Genomic DNA, 23305 nt, shown 5'->3' on the forward strand with positions numbered 1-23305 from the left:
GTCAACAGATAGCCGCATACATGGGTAGCACAGGGGGAAAGCTAACGCAAGTAGTGATATGCAATGGTGGACATGTACAGTAATGGTGTTAAGTTGCCCACAACGAATATGCCATGTGGATGTTCGTGCATGTAGATATGTGTGCAGTACCAATGTAATCCAAATCACAAATAACTATGACATAATATCAGTTCTACCATGGGCATCTGCGCTGTGTATTCCTGGGTACATGTTGATAGTGCCTACATATTTGCATTGTTACTTACTGTTATTGTTACCCCTTCTTTGTTGTACAATGCACTACTTCCAGCTCTGTTTACTGTAGCTTTGTTTGCATGCATGTTCGCTTGGGGTTCCCTGGAACACTGCTTACACCTGCAGTGCAGAGTTACAGTGCTTCTGTAGACTCCTAGTGACATCTGCATAGCGTACGATACGTATTTCAACTTTCCACATGACAGAACGTCACTGTCTGTCCTGTACGCATGTACGTTGCCTGTGACACATTGCACATTTCTTACCTGGCATTTACCCACGTGTGCAGTCATATATGTCAGTGCTATGAAAAGTAGCGGTACACCCACACATAGACACCTTCAGTATGTTGTTCCCCATTGGCCCTATGTGTTGGTACTCACCATGGCAATCACACTACTAGGGTAGCATCTGCAAAGGTAACCTGTGAATCACCTCTATGGTCCAGTTGTGGTTTATGTGAGTCATGTGTCAATGTCACAGCTGCCACATGTATGCAGTCAGCCATCACCCTTGGCCAGGAACGTACAACACATGTGTGGGATGCCACCACACAGCCAATCTGGGGACTGGGCTCTCTGAACCCAATAATGCCATACCCTGTCAGGTGGCATGTCATATATACTACATCCTGGACAAACGTCAACCCCAATCCCTGCTGCTACTATTGATAATACCCCTGAAGATGTTCCTGATAGTTTTGACCAATTCTTTACTGAGACATTTCTGGCCCTAGCTAGCCATCTACCTCCTAGCTTCCCTGGTCCTGAAAGTAGCACCCCTAGAAACCTACTTGCGTTCAGCTGCCAACCAGTCACCACTTCACTTCTCCGGACCTTGATTGAAACAGTGAAACCCACTACACTTTCTGCTGATCAACTCCCTGCCAAGTACCTATCAAAATCAGATGATGCTATTGCTTACCCCGTCTCAAAGGTAATCAAACGAACCATGGTAGAATCTAAATTTCCCACCATCTGGAAAATGTCATATGTAATCCCACTTCACAAAGGAGGCAGCTCTTCTGAATTCTCCAATTATAGGCCAGTAGCTATACTCTCTCCACTTGCAAAGATTATGGAAACTTTAGTCATAGACAATTCATGCACCACCTAATCCAAAATCGCCTTATGGCAGACACTCAGCATGGCTTCCGTCCTCATCACAGTACTACTTCAGGCCTTCTAGCCTTTACTAACACCATAAACCATACTTTCAACACTAATTATATATCCTCAGCCCTCTTTTTGGATCTTTCCAAGGCATACGATATGGTTGATCACCAACTTGTAATGCACACCCTGCAAACATTCTGTCTAGATACTGGAGCCTTCCAATGGTTTCAATCCTACCTGCATGGTCGACAGCAGGCTGGCCTCTGGCAGAACAAACTCTCTAACCTTCTACCTAGCACCCTCAGAGTACCACAAGGCTCTATACTAGGGCCCTTGCTGTTCTCCATCTTCATTAACGACCTTTATACTGTCATCCCAAAAGTCAGCTGTATCCAATATGCTGAAGACTCTACTCTGATCTGCTCAGCCACATCTCCAGTAGAGTTATGGTCAGCTACCCAGACCACCTTTAATACAATAGAAAACTGGCTTTCTGAACATCATCTATTCCTAAATCCCAAATAAACTAAACTGCTGTTATTTCACCAACACGTAGGTCTACCGCTTTCACCGTTACCATAACATCAACTGATGGCACAATAATCTCCCCTGACCCATCTACTAAACTATTAGGTGTCATCATAGACAATAATCTCAAATGTGACCTACATGTCAACCAAATTATCAAAGCCATCAATAGAAAACTAGGGTCACTTTACAGAACTAAAGGTGCCATAGCTCGGTCACACCTTGTTTCAACCCTTCTGTATGCATCCCCTCTACTCTCGAATATGAACAAGACTGTCCTTAACAAACACTCAATTTGCTACAACCACATTGCCAGGTTTGCCACCGGGCTGCCTTTTAGGACACATCATTGCATCAATCTAAATCAGCTTGGTTGGCTTGCAATACCCAGCCTAATACAGTATAACCAACTGATTATGGCCTATAAAATCCTCTATAATCCAGACAATACTCCTGTACTTCAAATATTATCACCCCCTATAACAATCCTAGACGGCTTTGATCCTCTAACAAACTACTAATTCAGACTAGCAAATTTAATAACACAGCCGGTGATTCTCTCTTTGCAAACTCTGTAAGTAGATCCTGGAACTCACTTCCAGCTGATATTACCCTACTTTCCACCTTAGGTCAATTTAACACTAGACTCAAACAACATTTGTCACTTAACTGGCTATGTCAATGTATCAAGCCTGGCTAACTCGAATGTGTAAAATCTGTGAACCAGTTTACTGTGGAATTTAATTTAATCCTGACTTGTGCTCAGGACTAACATTAACCTGTGGAACATGTTTAACTTGCTTACTTATGTAATCTCTGTAAATAATCTGTTTGTAATATGTAATGCTGGTATTATGTAATGCTGTATCTGCTTACCCTGCTAGCTTTTCTCCCCGGGCCTCCCCTGGAAATGGACATGCATCCAGTCGGTCTATCCCGGTCAACAAATGTAAGATAAATAAATAAATAAATAAAATATATTACAGTAACTACAATACAAGTCAGACATTGACACGCACTGACAGCATGCTGAACACACTGGGGCATACGTGGGGATTCAGAATAGCATCCTGCCAGAGCATTACACACCTCCGCAGCTAGCACACAGGCATATGTTCCATGGGAACAGAGCACATGCCACACATGGCACACACATCCCCTGTGCCACACACTCACAGCCTGTAGGGCTACACAACACACCTGCTACAGACGTGTCAGGTACCTGTCTTGTGTGCTGCACTGGGGTCCCACTCAACAGGCTGTATCTGGTGAAGGTCACAGTGATATGCCTCAGGGGCACTATGGTCCACCACAGAACACATGCATACAGGTCAGTCAGAGGCATGGACACATATGACTCACTCATTGACCATGCCAGTATGGCTGCCTGAGACATACCTCCCTGGACTACATGATAGGGAACATAGAATGGATCTCTCAGCATGTGGCACAGGCCAGTATGAGCCTGATCTTGGTTGCCAACATACCCTCACCAGGTATGCTACCACTATATGTGGGAAGGGTGTTGTATGTCTACATTATGCTCAGTCTCCACTGTCATTCATAGGGTATCCGCTGGCTGTCAATGTGTGCTTACATGCTAGAGAAGCCACAATGATGTGCAAGGGTCATCTTGCACGTGACACCCATGGCCCGATGTATAATGACAAAGCTCCTTGGTACACACATACTGCCTTATGCTGCAGGACATGGTTTACATAGCCACCACCGTGGGTATCACACAGGTTAGGACACTAACAGTGCTGCTACACAACAACAGCAGTGTACACCAGAAGATGCATGCACCAGACACTGTCCTCAGCACGGTGAACTGCAATGTCTGTGCAGTACCAGATTCATGATTCATGGCTCACAGGTGTTACCCATCACTGACAGGTTATGACCCATACCATGCCTGTCATCCCCTACACATGTAACACACATGGACAGGGGGTGGTATCCCAAGGTACCACAGATACACACACCTCCAGGTTGTTGGCACAGCACAAAGCATCAGGGCCTAATCATGTGCAGCTAACAGTGTGTCGGACTGCCATCTGGTTCATAGCCTGGCACACACAACCCTCCCATACACAGGAAGACCACCTATCCTCCATAACAACACTGGCAATATGACAGTCTCAAGAACTGTGTTTATATGGCTGGACTGCATCCAGCCAAACATTGTGCGTGAGCATTACTGTAGCTACAACACACTAGTTGAAGGGTTCACAGCATGTGGTCACTGAATTGCAGTGGAATGACATGTTACCACTACCAATACAGGTGGGAACATGCAGCACCTGTACATCGACTACATGTACACTATATGGCCCAGACCAGATGTGTATCCCCTGCTGTAGGTATTTCACCATATACACCCACACTGTATAGAGACATACCACGTGCAGACCCTGCACAGTAAGACACAGTGATATTGGTATACATTGCAAATACCATTTATCCACTCGAGGCATGTGTCAGACATGGTAACTACTGCAGGTCACAGGTATTTATGTGTATGTGTCACACACATACATCATGTGTGCAATGCCATTGCTGGTTTAGGCAATGGCATGCATTGTTATGTACAAAGACCCACACAAGGTCATACTGTGTGACACAAACACACGTGGCAGTTGTGGGTTACCAAAACATACCTATCTGTACCCTGACAATGGTAATAGACACAGTAGCAGAGCGCACTATTGGCATTACTAGCCAACTAGCCCTGTTTGGCTGTGCTGATATTGTGGTGACATCCCCTGTGTTTACTGGGGGAGTATGCAGCATCTGGTGTATTGTAGTATTTGCCAAAAGGATCTGTTCTCTCACACTTGCATTTACACACACGCTACTACCCCCACACACACGCACACTTGCCATTTGCAGGATTCATTCCCCTCCCTAACTAAGTCATGACACGTGAGAGAGACGCATAAGCAAAGCGCACTATTCGGTTTACTAGATAGTTCCTCTTCTCTGGCTGTACTTATAGGGTGCTGACAACATCAGAATTTTGAAAGAGTAATATGCATCAGGTAGTGTGATCTCCTGATTGCCAAAACTAACGTTTTTCATACGGAAATGCACACACACAAACTCCCCACATCCAAACACACACACATGCCATTTACAGGTTACAAACTCCTACCTAACTACATTACGATACTTGGGAGAAGCACATTAGCAGAGTGCGCTATTCACATTACTAGGAGGCTTCCCTTCTCCTGCTGTACTTATAGGGTGCTGACATCATCTGTGTTTAGAAAGGGGAGTGTGCATCCTGTAGTGTGTTCTCCCAGTTGCCAAAAGGGACATTTCCCTCACACAAAATTGCACGCACACTAACCCCCCTCATCCAAACACACACACTTGCTGGATTCAAACCGCTACTTAATTATGTTATGACACTTGAGATGGATGCATTAGCAGAGCGCACTATTCGCATTACTGAGAAGCTTCCCTTCTCCTGCTTTACTTATAGGGTGCTGACATCATCTGTGTTTAGAAAGGGGAGTGTGCATCCTGTAGTGTGTTCTCCCAGTTGCCAAAAGGGACATTTACCTCACACAAAATTGCACACACACTAACCCCCCTCATCCAAACACACACACTTGCGGGATTCAAACCACTATCTAACTATGTTATGACACTCGAGACGGACGCATTAGTGGAGCGCGCTATTCGCATTAGTGGAAGGCTTTCCTTCTCCTGATGTACTTATAGGGTGCTGACATCATCTGTGTTTAGAAAGGGGAGTGCGCATCCTGTAGTGTGTTCTCCCAGTTGCCAAAAGGGACAATTCCCTCACACATAATTGCACACACACTAACTCCCCTCATTCAAACACACACACTTGCAGGATTCAAATCACTACCTAACTATGTTATGACACTCGAGATAAACACATTAGCAGAGCGCGCTATTCGCATTACTGGGAGGCTTTCCTTCTCCTGCTGTACTTATAAGGTGCTGACATCATCTGTGTTTAGAAAGGGGAATGTGCATCCTGTAGTGTATTCTCCTAGTTGGCAAAAGGGATACTTTTTTCAAACAGCCCTGAACACACACTAACCCCCTCCACACACACTGAGCATGTACAGAATTCAAACCCCTACCTATGTTATGACACTCAAGATGGACTCATTAGCGGAGCGTGCTATTCGCATTACTGGGTGGTTTTCCTTCACCTGTTGTACTTATAGGGTGCTGACATCATCAGTGTTTAGAAAGGGGAATGTGCATCCTGTAGTGTGTTTTCCCAGTTGCCAAAAGGGACATTTCCCTCTCACAGTCTTTCACACACACAAACTCCACTCACCCACTGAGCATTTGCAGGATTCAAACCCCTATCTAACTATATTATGACACTTGAGGGAGACGCATTAGCAGAGCGCACTATCCAAATTACTGGGCATCTGTTCTGCACCTGTAGTATTTATAGGGTGCTGACATCTTTATTTCTACAGAGGTATGTAGATGTAGTACTACCTGTCAGGTGGGGGATAGCATATATATGCATTTGCAGACACCTACGTCAGGGTCAGATATGCACATCACACTGGCAGGTTATGTTCTATACCATGCTTTGGGACCACAGGACCTGTAACACACAACACAACCAGTACAGAACACCACACCCACACCCACATCCAGGACACACACTTAGCTTCCCTGGGAACAGTGCCAGGATATGCAGGTGTTCATATACACCATTCCAGTTGTTAACATCAGGTACAGGCATATTGTGTGTGAGAACTACTCAGGCCTCTACCACTTTACCCTACAGCCACTACAATTTGTGGGTCCATGTGCTATGGCAGAACCACACCACAGCCACATGGGTGAATACATATTGCACCTGTCCATCTGCAACGTGGGTACTCACTGTTCCACACCAGAGGTAGACCACCATTGTTGATATCTGACCATACCCACCTTTCCCTGGACATCCATATCCCATCTCCACCCCAGGCAAGGTTGTCACTGCACACAAACTGTGTTTAGCACAAGCAGACTCTACACTTGTGTAGACTGGGGTGGATGACTTCAGAGGACCCATGCTGGAGGACTATACTGGCCACTCAGCATAATCCTTGACAATTGCATTCTATGAGCATGTGTACAGTTTGCATTGGTCATGCTATCCCACATATACCCATGACTGCTCCACAACAAGACACCTGTCAGCTGTACACCAGCCATATATGCGCCGTACAACAGACAGAGTGATCTAATACATTGCAGAGCTGTAGCCCACAGAGGGAGGACATCTGTGGACAGTTCCGGCATGGCACTTCATTTACACATACTCATTACAACACAGTGTTGACAGTGGAATCGTCCAGAGAATGCAGATAGGGCTCCCCTCAGTCTGTTATTGATGGACACCTACTGTCAGAGATCCTCAGCAACCCTCTTACAGCACACTCTGACACCATGGCTGTGGCTTAGCAAATTCAATCCCTGAGACCTCCACGGTGCCCCTGCTTGACAGAGGCAGAGCTCACTAGCCTCACATGTTGCCTTCTGTGACCTACTTTACAGTGGCACAGTAGCCTACTATCCTGGGGATGCAGATGCCAAGCACACTCTGGCTGAGCTGTCATTCCCTAGGGCAAGAAGCCTAGTATTGACCTCTACACCCATATGTTCAATTGTCGGATGCACAATATTTGTTGTGCTGTTCTACTGTTTGCCGGTCTTTATTGCCATAGCATTCCCTGTTCCTATGACCAACTTGTGTATCTGTGGAAGATGTTTGCATATGACGGCGATCCACTATATCACTTATGTCTCTGTGGTCATTTACTGTGTGCACTGGGCTGATTTCTGTGTTGTGGTTGGTTCCTGGACTGACACGTACAAATACCAGATATGTGTGGCCAACTGCTAAACGGAGATATGGCCTAAGTGTGTGAGCATGCCCAGTTCAGCCTTTCCATGGCATGTTGTCTGACATATGCCTCATTTATCAAAGTGTGCGAGCATGCTCAGTGTGAGCTTTCCATATGTTGCACTCTGAAGTCCACCACATATTTGGGTGTGTGTGAACTTTGACAATATCGCACGTTTATGGTTGTGTGTTGGGTGTCATGTTGTGTACTAACTAGCCAACTGCTTTGTGTCTGCCACAACAGGGATTATACTGTGCCTGCAGGGATTGCATGGGATACTTTGCAGACAGTTCTCAACATACTTTCATAATGACCTAACACTGTAGTACCGTATAGTGTACTGGTTTGGTACTTTCACTGTGGTGGACAGTATCCTGGGCTTTAGTCCTATGACTGCTTGACATCTTCATAGTGAGCACAACAGACTGTGTAGGGGCCAGTTGTGCACATATGACCATGTTGCAATATGTTCAGATATGGACTACCTACACCAGGCTCGTCCAACATTGCTAGTGTATTCCACAACATGGGTGGACATTGGCAAACACTAGCAATGTTCCCTAGGCCATTTCTGATGCTAGTCACAGGGTGTGTTTGTCCTTCAACACACATTGTAACTGGAGTTTGCCATGACATATGTCATGGTTAGTATACTGTGCCTCCGTCTACCTCTGACATAACAGTGATACCCAGGGTTAGCCTACCATCTCCCATACACTCATCAGGATGCCTCTTGAGGGGTGTTGATATGTGGCTCTCTGGCTGACCTGTACCAGGAGTTTACTGAAGTGTGGGGGTGCCTTTTGTGTTATGGATCATTCTGTACAGCTTGTCCTATGTATGTCAGTGCTGGGGTTCGGGTCTCTCATGTGCATAGCTCACTGCCATTCAGATTGTACAAGGTGCAACATGTTCATTCATTCCAGGTTGGACATGGCTTCATACATCAGGCACAGCTTTCCTGTAGCTGTGAAGGATGGTGGTGTGTGGGGCTGCAGTTTGTTTACTCAGGCAACACATGGCATCTGTTCATGCTCTTTGCTACCCCTGGTGGGGTACTGTTGTGGACTTTACAGTTGATGGAGGTGTCTGCTGTGGTATATCCCACAGGGGCTATTGTAGTCAGTTGTGATGCTGATGGAGGATGGCTGCAGAGCCACAGTGAGTTCCCCTTATCTACATCTGCCAACCTTCATGTTTGGGTGGGTATATGGTACATGTTTCTGCGAACACTACAGCCACATGTTTGTCCAGTGCAGGATATTTATCACCTTTTGTACCCAGGTCTCACATTACATGTTAGGTACCTCATGGGTTAACACCTGTGTGGTAATTTGTGGGCACTTACTGTATATCCACGGTGGTTGTCTATACACAGTTCTGCAATTAGCTTGCTGACATGGCTATGGCTACAGTTGTCTGTTTGTAGGTGGCCCTTTTGTGGGTTGCTTGTGTCAGCTGAGGGTCGGATATGGTGGGCTGTTTGTACTCCTCTGCATACATGCTCAGTCACAGTCCTTCCATTTTGGCCTATACCTATGGGACATATATACAAAACGGGGGTGGGGGGGCCAAGACCAGGCCTTGTGGGATGCCACTCATATCCGCTTTGTAGTCTGACATGGATGCGGCATGTCTGACCATGTCAGTTCTGTCCTTGGTCTGGTTTGCAACCCCTCTACTGACATAGGGGTGTATATTTAAGCTGGTGAACATATCCATACTGAACTCGTACAGTATTGTCTAGAAGCATGTGCACAGTCCAGCTACGCTGTGTGGACCACATTGCCCTCATCAATGACCTTAATGACTGCTTCAAATGGGTCAGACATGTTTAGGGGCAGGTTCTGCAGTTACAACAGCCACACTGTGTAGGGTCCAGTATCAGTAGGTCCACAATAGCCTTCTGTCTGTGGTACATACTGATCCTTTCCATAGCTGTGCAGAACAAGCTTGTCAGGATCCTGGGGTGGTAGTTTGGAGTATCCATTCAGGCAACACCTTTGTTGTGATGGACCACTGTTGTTGTACACTGCTCTTTGGGTACATATCCTGTGGTGAGGCTGACATTGGGCAGTAGTGTGATTTGGCATTCCCTTATTCTTGGAGTCCATGTTGGACTCAGCACAGGACACCATCACATACCTTTGCTGCTGTGTGTTCTGCTTTGCAGATGATGGCTGTTACCTCAGCATCTGCAATGTCAGGGGACCATCATTCTGCTGGGATAGGTATTTTGCACTCGGGGGGGGGTGTTTGCACTACACCTGACAGGTTGTATGTTAGCAATATGTGTGTGTGTTTGTTATGTTGTTTGTAATATCTGTGTGATTCAGAGCATATCTGTGGATGCCCAACATGGTTCCTACCATCAGTTGGGTAAGCCTTGTGATTATCCTTAGTGTCCTGTACGTTTTGTATCTTCATAGGTTCATGGGTTCATACTAGGCTAGACACCCTAGGCCATTAGTAAGCCTAGCCAGAGTGTGTGTGTCTTTCGCCACCCCTTGCTATGTTCAATTATGGCCATTTATGAGGTTCTTCACTGTGCCTCTGTCTGGTCGTGACACAGTGAGGACCCCCAGTATACATGTACGGTCATCCATCCACTTGGCAATATTCCTGTTGAGGGGTGTCAGTGAGGGGCTCTGCCTACCATGGATTGGGATCCTGTTTCTGGGTGTGGAGAGCCTATGGGTTATGTATCTGTCCCTCCAGCACATCTTATTTCATTATTTGTTGAGGCTGACATCTGTGACTCTCACAGCTTCAATGGCTTTGATTTCCTGTGGTGTAGCATGTCCATTACTCCTGTGTTGGACCTGGCCTTGTACAACAGACATACAATGCCTCTGTGTAGGCAGTGTGTGACTGCAGTCAGCTGGGGTGTCTACAGCCAGGCAGCATATGACATATATTTCACACCCTTTATCCTGTTGGTGGGGTAACTATGAGGTCTTCCGAACCGCTGCAGGTGTCACGTACGGTACATCCCATATGAGTCATTGTACTAGATTATGGGTCTGATAAGTGAACAGTACAGCGGCACAGTGACCTCTGTTGATGTTGATGTGAATCCTTTCATGATACGGTGTCCAGTATCGACAGTCTTCGTAGCCACATTGGCATTGTGGGTGTCACATGACAGATTAATGTCGACCTGTGTCCCTAGGTCCCTGATTACTCCTTGCATACATAATGGTTTGACACCTATGTGGTAATTTGTGTGTACCTTGTCTGGTATTTGGTGGGACATTCATACTGTCCAGTGTCTTCGGATGTATGGGTGGAGTTCTTGTCTGTGATAGTGTGGTCTGTCGCATGCTACAGACTGTACAGCAGTTTTGAATACAGTTATGTGCACATGGGTGGTGTCCGCTGCTTTGTGCATTGTCAGTTACCTGGCAATATGGGTGTTTGTGCTGCATATGGATACTCCCCCTCCTTTGATGTTTTGGTGCAGGTGTTGGGGCCATAACACATGATATGTGGTATAACCTAGTAGTGCTGGTGTGCTATCACTAGGCTTGCCGCAGGCTTCTGTCACTGCACAGACATCAATGTTCTCCATAATAGGAAGTGCCTCAGGGGCATGCATATTGCAGTTTACACATCTGACATTGGTCAGCATTACCCTTATGTTTCCTACCACTTATGTTTTCTAGGGTGGTGGGTAGTCTTTTTGGCCTTGCCTACATATGGCTCTATGGAGCGGCAAAGGCCTTATCCAGTATCCAGACGCACACGGGTAACAGCTGAAAGCCATCCCTGGAACAGCAGCATGGCTTGTCATGCTTGACATCTCAAGCAGACACACATTAGACCCTCTTGGACTGACAGCTGCAACTGTGCCAGCTGTTAAACATGAGCATTCTGTGTTTGTACTGTGGCATCATTCTTGGTGAGGGTTGGATGCTGCACACAGCCAGTGTCATCCCGCCCTGGCGTACATACTCAGGGGGACCATCCATGTCTCTTTTGATGTTGACCAGGGAGGTACATCTCAGGTAATTCACACCAGCATGGACATTGAGTGCATCATATTTCTGCTTGCTTTGGGGTGACATGCGTACTTGTGTTATGTGGCATTTTGTGGCAGCCTACAAGCAGCTTACTCTACCCTTTCCCTTGTTCAGTCTGGTGAGTGGGACAGCAGTGTGTCTGCCTATACAGACATCTATTACTACTGTATCAGGCATGTTGTTTCTCCTTCTGGCCTGTGACTATTTGGCACACCATCTTTGCGTACTATTCATTGCATGTGCTATGTTTGAAGGTTGTGGTTGCTTGTGATATACTTTGGAGGCTTCTGTTGGTGTGATGTGTTTGTAATTAAGGCCTCTGGGAATATTTGTCTGTGTTTATGTGTTTGGTTTACAGTTGTGGTAGGTCTATGTGGGACTGGGTTTGTGGTGTATGTGGTTACCTTCTCCTCCTGACTAGTTTTGACAGTATTGAGTTGGTGGGGCTCAACCTCTGGTTTGGATACATGGCTGCATCTATCACATATATTTGTATTTATTGGGGGGTGTTGTGGTTGTCTGTGTACTTGGTACTGGTGTCACATTGCCTCTGGATTCACAGATTCTACTTGTTGTGGCTGGACTGGTATCTACATTCTCCATACTGTGTGCGTTTACACTGCACACATCTTGCTGTTTATACATCTGTCATTGGGTAGCATTACATCTAGGTTCCTATCCCTTGTAGAACCTATGAAGGTGGGTTTGTGTTTTGAGACTTACCTATTCAGGGCATGCTGTGGGTACTGACAGCCTTTGCCGGTATCCATGGGGCATGGCATGATAGGTGCATGCCACCCCTAGCAGGTGGTGCATCATGTCAAGCTCCACATGTCTTCCCAGCCTGAAACACATTGGCTCCCCTTTGACTAACTGCATTACTTCAGCCAGTTATTGCACTTGATCATCCCATCATCATTTTGTGGCTTCATGCTTGGTGAGGGTGGATGTTAGTCAGGGTGCTCAGGTGTGCATATAGTACATGGTGTTACATTACTTAACACATAGCATTCATGCCTCAGGTGGTGCTGCAGGGCTGCCTCTGTTGGATGCACATATTACACTTCCCTGTACATGTTTGTGAGCAGGTCATGTCATTTTAGGCATCCATGTTATTATTTCAGTGAGTCAGAGGGGGTATCATTCCCAGGGTTCCTACTGAGTCAGTGTATGTGCTATGCGTTGCCTCTTTGCCAAGGCCAGGGCATACTGGGCATGCCTCCTTCTGCCTACTGGGGCAGGCTCAGGTTGTTCCTCCTCCGAGTCACGCTCTGCCTGTGATGGCCTTGGCAATGGTGGGGGGCTGTTTGGCCCGGCCCTATGCTGGTCCTGCTGCAGCTGTTTTTACAAGATCATATTATGTAGCATAGCACATACCATGACAATTTGGGTACATGTAGTTGGTGTGTACTGCAAGGCTACACCAGATGTGTCCAGACACCGGAACCGTGACTTGAGCAGCCCAAACACACGCTCTATTACATTACGTGTTTGTGCGTGTGCCTCATTATGGCGTTCCTGTTCAGGTGTGTGTGCGTTTCTGATGGATGTCATCAGCCACGGCTCCAATGCATAACCTGCATCCCCCACTAGGTGTCCTTGTGGGATGCCCCCATTGGCAAATGTCTGGTACAGCTGCGTCAAATGCCAGATGTGGGAATCGTGGTAACTCCCAGGGCAGCCAGCACACACATTCATTATTATGCCCTGGGCATCACACACGACCTGGCAGTTGATGGAGGGGAAGCCCTTGCGGTTAATGTAGGCCCTACCTCGCTCACCGGCTGGTGCTTTGATGTGTATGTGCGTGCAGTCTATTGCACCCAGTACCTCAGGGTATTCCGCTATTTGCTGGAAGAGATGCATATTGCTGGCCAATACCTCACGGGCATTGGGGAAATATACATGATCACCGACATGTGCTGACATGGCATCCAGGAACTGGTGCAGTACCCTGGAGGCTGATGCCTGTGATATCCCCATCATATCGCCAGTTGGTCTCTGGAAGGTACCTGTTGCTAGTATTCTTAGGCCAACACATACCTTGGTTTCCACTGGGATGGGTTCCCCTCTGTTGGTTCTGTGTGTGAGGTGTGGCCTGCACAGCTCAACAATTTGCTGCAGGAGCTCTCTGTCCACTCTATAGCGCTCTACTATCTCCAGCTCATGTAACCCGTGGTAGGTGACCCTGGGCCTATACACTCTTCTCCGTCTCCTCACTGTGGGTTGTCTGGCACCATCTGCATTGTCACCACCCTCAGCAAGTCGCCTATGTCTCATTATGACAGCTATGGCAGCCGCTAACATTTCTGCTCTGAGTTCAGCTTTTTCAGTTTTCACTTCTATTAGCTTACTCCTGTCTTGCAGTGTCTCTTAAGGAAAACATCCTGCACTACTGTTTGCAGAGTTTTAAGTGCTGGGCTGGGCTACTATTCTGCCTGTGTAATTGCCTGCTTCTAATTGTTTTCACCTGCTAGCTTCAGCAGTTATCCCTGCTAGCTTCCTATTAATTCTGTTGCTTCCTTTTTCCTCTCTGTTTCCTCTGGGGGAACAACGTGCATACTATCAGAAACACGCTCACAGTGGCTTACACGCGCGCACACGTGCTTACACGGTTCAGAATCTACTTATTCGGGTTAAAATGTGCGTACACCCACGCAAACACTGTTATACGTCTGCCAACAGCCTGCAACATACTCAGCCTGCCCTACACACGCGCACACCCGCACAAACAGTGTTAAACATCTCCCAACACGCTCCCACATGCTCAGACTGCCTTACACGCTTGCACACTGTCCTACTCATGCTTCATGGTGTGCACACGTGTGCATGCACGCTCAGCAGGAAACTTTGGTGTAAGTAACAGTGTACACCTTCCATTTCTTGACTTTCCATGACTTATCTAGTGGCACACCTCTTTCCATGATCTCTGCCTGTCATCTGTCATGTTACACTCACCTCCAATGAACTGCATTTCTTTCTACCATTCCCCCCTGTGATGTCACCTATCTCCTACTCTATTCCTCCCCCTTATGTATCTCTTACACTACTCAGACTGTGCTGATTTGCTATGTGACTGAGATTCAGTATCCGTACCCTCATTTACACGAGATTGCCTACTAATGCTTAGTTACATGTCTTAGACTCAGCTTCCCCCCTTAGCAACCACTACACGGTGGCCATGTTGTTTTTGGTCTGCTGGTCCTTGCATTGTCATTCCATGTATTGCATGAAACCCACATTTGTGGGTTTATAACCTTCTTTTTTATGTTTTTATACAGCGCAGCCCATTTGCGCGGGGCTGCGCTGGGTTTAAACATCGGCGATCGCCGGAAAAAAAAAATTATAATTTTATTATTTTGGCATTGGGTTATATTGCCAATGGCCACATATTTGACCACTGGCATGCTGCCTGAGTCATATGCAACCTTTTTTTGGAGCTGACATGGCTCCGTTGTGGAATTTGCAGAAACGTACTCAGTTGTCAACTGAGTACATTTCTGCAGCTAAAACGTCTCTTACATGGACTGGTTTCTGCTTCGTGGATCGCTAATATACCTCATTTGCATACCTTTCGGATGCAAGTGAGGTGTTTAGCATGTCCACGCCCAGTCCGTGTAAGAGACGTTTTAGCTGGTCTCTTACACATGAGCTTAGGGCTGTTCCTGGATCGCGAGGCTTGCATGGGGTGTTGCACGTCTCTTACACTCCGTGCAAGCCTTCGTGAATCCTGCCCAATGGGTATGTGTGTATGTGTGTATACTCATCACTCCTGTGCAGAAATTTTGTGACCATCAGATTGCATCATTTTCTTTCTGACAAAAATAGCAAGTGTAACTATGTTATATCAGATTATATTAGTTTCTTTCCTAAACAAAGGAAAAATATACCAGCTAACTGTAAGCTGTATCTGTCTTGCATATCTTAAATGCTTGCCTATGAATGACTGCTTCAGTTAGGAATTTTGAATAGCTTCTTCTCTGAAGTATACTTTAATTGCATTCTATGACCCTTGTTTTTCCTATAAATGGAATGCAATGAGTTATGTTATACTTCAAGTCAGGTTTTAAACATTTCTACCCTTCTTTTCCTTTCTCATTGGTTCATAGGAAAATACTTGGCAAATCAGAATGCAGACCATTACATTCCCTCCAGCCTCAAGGAAAGCAAGACGAGATAGACAGGGAAAGAATTTGATGCCACTTATCCAGTTATCTAAGTTGACCTTGAAGGTGGCAATAATGGTATTCTGCTTGACATGTAGAGGAAGTTTTTTCCAGAAGAGAATACAATGGGATATGAGTCTGTTATGCAAATGAGTCTTATTTATCTGTTAGTGAAGGCATAGTTCCTTTAACTGGGTATTTACAACTTAATTTTTTCTGTGAAGGGACAGGATGTAAAAGAGGGTTGGATCTTTCATGGATACAAAGGCTAGACAGAGATCACTTTGAGGAGTGCAGAGAGAAGGCCAGTCTGTTCTGATGACAACGATTTTTGAGGCCACTGATCTTTTATGTTGTAAATCTTTCTGTTCTCTCCAGTTGAGTGAAATTTCTAAACAACAACTTGCACTATATTAAATAATGGACCTAATGAGATTCATGTAAAGGGGAGTTACGACTTCTTGGGATCTTCCTTTGGAAATTAGATGAGCAAGAAAGAAGTATTGCTGGACTACTGCAGAGGCATTATGGTCAAATGATAAGAAACTATCAACAAGAGTGCCCTGATCCCTTATGACAGTGTCTGATTGGAAGGTTATGTTATTTATATGATAAGCAAAAGCAACAATGTTTTGTTTACCAAAAGGAATTATATTATATTTTTTCACATTTATTTTGAGACCATTGTCCTTGCACCAATTGTAAACATGGTCTTACTCATGTTGGAGCAATTAAGAGTCAGTGACAATCCAAATAACACCATCAATTTACAGTCATTTAAAAACTTTGATAACCGTATGCCAGGAGGGTTGTCTTGAAAATTTGAGAAATATATCCAAAATAGCAGGAGACCCAACACTGACCTCTGTGGTACATCACTGGTAATTTTCTTTGCTCTCAGAAGTGGTAACGCAACAAGTTAGCTCTCCACCGCAGAACATAATGATTTATATTCACATTTTCAAGTATGTCTGTGATGCCAACACTGGGAATAATGTCAAAGGTCTTGCCCAGATTCAGATATGCTATATGCACTACATAGCCACTTTCTACTGCCTTGGTTACTTTTCAAAGAGATTAATGAAGTTAAAGCGACAATACTTTTATTTGATAGAGACAAATTAATGAGAGTCCAGGGTTAAGAGATTTTTCAATGTCTAGATTAATAAATGTTTCATTCATAGAGAAAGGTTACAAAGTTACACAAATTTTCCTGCTACATGAAGCATACATGTGCTTTACAAATGTGTTAACAGTTTGAAATAAGAAACAATATATATCTTTAAATCAGTTTTCTCTAGTTTGGAACCACACTGTCAGTACATGAAGGGTTTGGTCAGGAAAGTAAGCACCCAGTAACAATGGCGGGGACAACTGCTTATTAAAAAAAATGCATATTTACCATGGAGTTTAAGGCTTTTTGCCACTATTAAGGTTAGGAATTACAATTCTAATTGTGCTTTACTGTACATGAGACATCTTTCAGCTAGACATTTATTAAACTGCCTTGGAGCACTGAGCTTTATTTTATTTGTACTGCAGAACACAAGTATCAGTTATATTTTGGGAGCACATAAAAATGGCTCAATGTTCCTGTAAACTAATATTATATTACCTGCGAAATCTGCTTTATGGAAACAAATATCTTTCTGTTTTAATACCTTTATTGACTTATCAATTATGACATAGGCAAACATATTTTTATAAAAGAAAACAAACCATAGTAACATATTCACAGTTACAAACATTATACATCACATATATTTTTCTCTACAATTATCATCTATCCAACATTACATAAGTTGATTAATCCTGCCTATGCCTAAACCTCATTCCTCCACCAAAATGCTATTCTGCATGTATTATTCCCACAATGCCCATGTTTTCTATGCAATTTGCTCTTACCCTTTTCTAAAGATCATACTTTCACTTCTTTTATCGTTGTTATAATATTAACTACTTCAAATATGTCTGGTTTAGACTTTGATTTCCATTTTCTGGTAATTGCTTTTTTGGAAGCTGCCAGAGTTAGGCTTCACAATACCTTATTATATCTAGAACAAACAGCATTATTAGATGAACTGGTGAACACCCAAACAAGCTGTCTTACTATATCTAGACAATTCTGATCCTTATCCTAGCTCAAAAAAATAATTTCCTTTGATACACACATTTGTTCACCCAGTATTTCTAATAGAGTACTCTGTAGGGAATTTTAAAGTCTGCCAGCTCATTGGAATCCCAATATATATGCTCCCAGTTATATCTTTCTTCCCCATTACAATTCCAGCATTTGCCTGAGGAAAAATTCTTTGGAGTCTGCTTGAGGTATAAAATACCTCGGCAAACACTTCAAAGCAGAAATCCTAAATCATCTAGACTGTTACATATTTGAGTGGTGTGCCTCAGGGCTCTGTCCTGGGGCCCCTCCTGTTTGGCATATACTTCTCAGAAGTACAGGCAAGCACAGAAGGACTAAGTTTGCGGACGACTGCAAACTGGGTGCTATAATAGAGTCTCCGGCCGACATGGAGATCCTCCAGAAGGGCCTAAATGAGACTGATGCATGGCGTCAAAGCCATGGGCTCAAGCTAAATGCAAAATAATGCATAGTAATCCCATATGGAAAAAACAGAGTACCCGCAAACTGCAACATAGGAGGTAATCCCCTGAAATCTGAAGAAGAAATAAGGGATCTAGGAACCCAAGTAGATAGTCAGCTTTCCTTTGATAACCATGTTGCCAAAGTGGTTAGAAAATCCTTCTATGTGACCCATCTGATCATGAAAGGGTTCACATCAAGATCTAAGGAGGTAATGGTGCCCCTCTACTCTTCCCTCATCAGACGCATTATTGAGTACAATGCACCAATTGGAATGTACCTGGCTAGACATCTCCAGCAGCTGGAGAGACCACAGAGGTACCTAACCAAGAGGATTACTGGCCTCAAACAGTTGACCTATGCAGCACGATTGAAAAAGCTAAGATTGTTCTCTGTTGCATACCGCTTTCTCAGAGGCAATCTCTGTCTAACGTACAGAGCCATGTCCAACCCAGAATTGTTGAACATGCTCCATCTTAGAAAAAACAAATCTACTCGAGCTACATGCTCTAGGGATATAAACCTCAACACAACACTGAATAGAACATGCTGGAGGGATAGATTCCCTTCGCAGAGACTTCCCTTACTATGGAACAGGGTCCCGATCTACATAAGACAGAGCCCCTCACTATCACTCTTCAAGAGGAACCTTGATGAGTGGATGGGTAACAGAAAGTTCACACCAGGGATCACACCAACAGCACTCTACTAGATAGGGGCCAAGGGTACTAGCTGCTAGTACAAGGGTCTAGGGAACTAGTAAAGGGGCGGTGAATACCGCACAACATGGCTGGGATAATATATACCTTCGGGCAGATAGCCCAGTACCAACCTATGAGCCTATGAACCTATACGTATGCCCTCTCATTGTTTCATTGTGAATTGCTTATCCAGTCTCTCTTCCAAATCTTTTCTAAACTCCTTAGATTAATACCTGTAGTTATTGGGCATTATACAACTGCCCCCATTAATATTCAAAAACGTGCACGCTGATTGGTCAGCGTACATATTGTAAATCAGAGTTATAGTAATGGAAAAAGGTCCGGTCGCCCAGACTTTTTCCATTACTATAACTCTTTTTTCACACTGTTTTGCTATGTTAAACTCCTTTAACATAGTGAGACAGCTTTAAAAAAAGCAACGGAGATTCTCTGTTGCTTTTTTAAAGCTGTCTCGCTATGTTAAACTCCTTTAACATAGTGAGACAGTTTGTAAAAAGCAACAGAGATTTTGCTTTCTCCGTTGCTTTTTTCAAAACTGTCTCACTATGTTAAATGGGTTTAACATACCGAGGCAGCTTTAAAAAAAGCAACAGAGATTCTCTGTTGCTTTTTTTAAAGCTGTCTCGCTATGTTAAACCCATTTAACATAGCGAAAACAGTTTGTAAAAAGCAACGGAGAGCTTGCTTTCTCCGTTGGTTTTGCCCACAGTTCTGATGTACTGTGTAGGCATACGCATGCTCAGTACATCAGAACTGCCGCAGAATACCAGACAGCTGCAGAAGGGCAGCAAGGAGGCATTATACAATGCCATTATTTAAGAAAAGTAATTATTTTTTTTCTTAAATAATGTCATTGTATAATAGCAATAACCCACGCCTGGGTGTGGGTAATGCTGGATTTACCCACGGTTTGCTTTGTTTGGCCACTCAGGCTTTGCCCTCGTGACCTAACCACACCAACTGTGGGTAAATTCAGCATTACCCACACCCAGGCGTGGGTTATTGCTATAATATTTTATATGTCGTACTAATTATCCCTTTTTTAACAACAGCATCTATTCCTGATTGAAATAAAAACTCTACCTGAGCAGACCTTTCACTTAGGAGTTCACTACATTTTATGTAAACAAAGATCTTAATAGTAAAATATGTATATACTGTATTTTGATATGTTTGTTTTTGTCTGTACATAAAAAGGTTTCATAAAAAGCAAGTATTGTAGTACATTATAAAAGGCACATTTCCTGTTGCAAGCCCACTTAATATCTCACATTATTAAGTTCTGTGTCATGCAAGAGGTAATTTGTTTACCTAAAAAGTATGAACTTGAAGCTATGTATTTTGTTATTGAAACAAAGTGATTGTACTTGTGAAACTTCAAACTATGACTCACCCTAATGATCTACAAGAAAATCTCATAGCTGGAACTTAAGTCCAATATTAATCCATTCAGTGCTAACAGTGCATTTTTACAGATACTTCTGACTAGTTTATTTATCTAGGTATCTGTCGATCTGTGTGTGTGTGTGTGTGTATGTGTGTGTGTGTGTGTGTGTGTGTGTGTGTGTGTGTGTGTGAGATGCCTCTAGGAAGTTTTCACTGACATTAATGAAACTAGCTAACAGTAGGAACGATGCCTCAAATCTTAAACACTTCAAACACTTTTAACTGTTTATATAATCATCAATCTTCATAAAGCGTGCACTATCTCAGCCTCAAGTAAGGATATATTTGTTATGAAGACAATGAAAAAATAATTTATCATTTATGGGCTGGGATATATGAAATTGTCCATCACACCTGCACAGTAGGAGAGTTGAGCAATCTTATTGTGAGAAGTGGCCTAAAGCTAATTATGGATGTAACAAGTAATGGACAATGCTAGTTCACCAAGCATAACGCCACATGTAAAACCAGACAGGCAACATTAACAGGGAGTGTAGCAATATACCCGGATACTAGATGAGCAGCTGTCATATGTGGTCATTGTACATAATGACATAAATAAACCATTCCACTGTACCCAAGGCTGTATGCACACTAACACCTAATGCTGTTACCAGCATTAGACCATGGCATGGAACCACACCCAGGACTGCATAGCATATCAAAGTGTGCTCTAATAACAGCTATGTACATGTGCACATAGAAGTGCCCTGTGTGTTCATCATATAAATGGAAAGGAAGAGGTGTAGAAAGTACAGCAGGCAAAGGGAGGACAACAAGCACAGAGAAAAAGACAGAGCTGAGCAATAAAAAAGAGACAGATCACATTTTCTTAACAAAAAAGAAAACTGGAATTGAAAGGCAATGGGGATGATTTCATGTGTGATAGAAGAAGTACAGATAACAAATGTTGGCTGCCAAATGCAAAACGCAGACTCTGACTGATGCAGGTGGTAAGCATACAAAAAGTGGGGTTGACACTGGATGGCCAGAGCTACACAGACAGTAGTCAGCTGGTGATAGGAAGGAATGGACAATGAACAAATGAGGAACAATGACACAGAAGGAAAATGTGGCACAAGGATGGAGCTAGAGTGAATTTCATGCATGGCTGCCTACTTGATCAACCCAAAGGAAACATCTAGATGGCCAATGGCAAGGATTCATTGCTCTTCCTGTGGCCTGATTCCACCTGCTGTGTGACTTATGAAACTACTCCAGAATCCACCCCATGCTATTGCAGCTCAACATACAGCAGCCTCCTCAGCTGCTGCTGAGCAAGTCATTGCATGTAATGCCCCATGTCCAAGTATCAAAAAGGAATCCTTGGACCCTGTCTGAGAGAATGCAACAGATGGCACCAGCAAACCCCATGCTACCTCAAGCAGAAAAGCCTTTGCCCCTCCTTCCCAAGAAATAGATATAAATGGCCACGGTGAGTGACCCGGCAAGAAGTGCAGGTACTGGCAGTCACTGAGCTGAGTGGAACCAGATCCCTTCCAGTGCCACAACTGATCTAGTGCATGGGGGTCAGAGTGGAAATAACAGAATAAGCCACATGGAGGACATGAGCAGCACTGCAGTTGTAACACAGACTGTGTAACCTAGAGAGGTATCCCCACTTTTGTGGCCCTATTCATATTCAATTAATGCCACTTGGCAGTTGTAAAACAGAGGAAGTACCATTGTGATGGTGATCAACATATAGCACCATGGAATATAGTTAGTATAAAAAAAAAATAATATGTACAATGCATCTCTGGATGGATCTCCAAAAAAAACACTTCCAACTACCATAACAGGACAGCCTCAGGTCATCACAGCAATGCCTGCACTACCCCCTTGTATGGGTAATGCTTGAGTCATCAGCCAATAGCTGTGCCAGATCAAAACAGACATTAACCTTTTTATAGAGGTCACCATACTCTTAAGTAGGTGCTCTTGTAGAAAGAAGAACAGGACACTTTTACTCTCCCTGGCCCACCATACTGGAGCCCTGTTGTTGTCACTTGAAGAAAGAAGCCATTGCAACACAATAAGTTTACTTGAGGAGCAATATGGCAGACCCATACATACAGACATTCATTGCTGAATCACTTACCACATAATGTAGGCTACTCTGCAGTGCGATGCTACATATGGTCAGTGGCCTGGTGAAAAAGCATATATATCATACACTTGTACTATACAGTACATGTACAGCTCACACTGTTAGGTTTAGATAGTGCAATGTGCAGAATAACTGAATCAGAGGCAATGGTACTATCAGGTCTCATTAGCATTACTGCCATGCTAAGTTGCCCAGGAAAAGATCTTATTCGAATAATCATGAAAGTGCAGTGGATATAGAACCTTCTAGACAGAAAGAAGGAGACCTGGATGATAATGTGTATGTTTCACTACTGCAGTGCAGGGTCTGTTTTCATGTCAGTTATTTGTTAGATATCCAACTAAAATGATTATTGTTTTCTATTTTCCAGATACTGTTACATAATAAGATGCACAGATTAAATTACACTGTGCTGTTTATGATACTACAAAATTCAAAA

Source organism: Protopterus annectens, chromosome 3.part1 (genome assembly GCF_019279795.1).
Source record: "Protopterus annectens isolate FY-2018-M chromosome 3.part1, PAN1.0, whole genome shotgun sequence".
NCBI lineage: Eukaryota > Metazoa > Chordata > Ceratodontiformes > Protopteridae > Protopterus > Protopterus annectens.